Source organism: Gossypium hirsutum, chromosome A10 (assembly GCF_007990345.1).
Source record: "Gossypium hirsutum isolate 1008001.06 chromosome A10, Gossypium_hirsutum_v2.1, whole genome shotgun sequence".
Taxonomy (NCBI): Eukaryota; Viridiplantae; Streptophyta; class Magnoliopsida; order Malvales; family Malvaceae; genus Gossypium; species Gossypium hirsutum.
The window spans coordinates 9,177,170-9,178,687 of NC_053433.1; the positions used below are offsets into that span (position 1 = coordinate 9,177,170).

The 1,518-nt window shown below is 39.4% G+C and overlaps 1 non-coding gene across 1 annotated transcript; it reads right to left on the bottom strand.

Annotated features, from left to right (window-relative positions):
* Positions 1-413: 413 nt before the first annotated feature.
* Positions 414-520, bottom strand: LOC121208859 (small nucleolar RNA R71). Its single transcript, XR_005903983.1, has one exon. It is a non-coding gene; the product is annotated as a small nucleolar RNA R71 (small nucleolar RNA).
* Between the last annotated feature and the right edge of the window lie 998 nt (positions 521-1,518).

The following is a 1,518-nucleotide window of genomic DNA, read 5'->3' on the forward strand; positions in this document are numbered from 1 at the left end:
TACCTCCTACGATAGCTGCTGATCCAATAAATCAGAATCCTGCTCCACGCACTATGTATGATTATGCTAAACCTACTTTAATAGGAACTGAATCAAGTATAGTTAGGCCTGCTGTTGTTGTAAATAATTTTGAACTAAAACCTAACACAATTCAAATTATCCAACAGTTTGTTCAGTCTGATGGTTTGCAGGACAAGGACCCAAACACCCATTTGGCGAATTTCTTAGAGTTTTGCAACACTTTTAAGATCAATGGTGTTTCTGATGATGCCATTCGCCTTTGGTTGTTTCCCTTTTCATTGAGGAACAAAGCTAAACAGTGGTTGAACTCGTTACCATGAGGGTCAATCACTACTTGGGAACAAATGACCTAAAAATTTTTACTTAAATATTTTTCGCCGGCTAAAACAGCTAAGTTGAGGAAGGATATCTCTTCTTTTGTGCAGATGGATCTAGAAACACTCTATGATGCATGAGAGAGATACAAGGATTTATTGAGAAGGTGCCCTCACCATGGGTTACCACTGTGGTTGCAGGTTCAAACGTTTTACAACGGCGTGAACCCCTCAACAAGGCAACTTATAGACGTAGCTATTGGTGGGACTATCAATAAAAAAACACCTGAACTGGCTTACAAATTTATTGAAGAGATGTCACTGAATAACTATCAGTGGCAAGTCATGAGAATAAAGTCGACAAAAGTAGTCGATGTTTTCAACCTCAACGCTTACTATGCTATCTAACCAGGTAGAAATTTTATATAAAAAGATTGACGATTTATATGGTTCTACTCAGGTACATCCAGTGATGAGGTGCGATTCTAATGGAGGAGGAGCGTACACAGAATATCAACCTTTCAATCCTAGCACCGAGGAGGAACAAGTTCAATAAATGGGTAATAATAATTCTAGATTTCAAAATAACCCATATAGTAACACATATAATGCAGGTTGGTGGAACCATCCCAACTTCTCGTGGGGTGGTCAAGGGAATCAAAGGCCACAACATCCTTCGGGTTTTCAACAACCACCTTACCAACAGGAAAAGAAGCCGAACCTTGAGGAGATGCTAACGAAATTTATCTCGATGTTAGAGACTCGTTTTCAGAATACCAAAATAGCACTTAAGAATCAACAAGCGTCAATTCAAGGGCTTGAAACTCAGATAGGCCAGATTGCCAAACTGATTTCTGAACGACCACAAGGTAGCCTGACGAGTAACACTAAGTCTAATCTAAGGGAGCAGCTTAATGCGATTACTGCTCAAGATGAAGAAAGGTTAGCCGAACCTGAGCTAGAACCAAGGCAATGAATTATGGTAAGTAAATGTAAAGGTGAGGAAGACTTCAATGAGCAAAAATCGGTAAGTAGAGAGTACAAACCTCGTGTGCCATACCCCAGTGCGACAAGGAAAGACCACATGGACGAACAATTTGGTAAATTCCTTAAAATATTAAAGAAATTGCACATTAACTTACCGTTTATTGAAGCTCTTTCGCAGATGCCAAAAGCAGTTAAA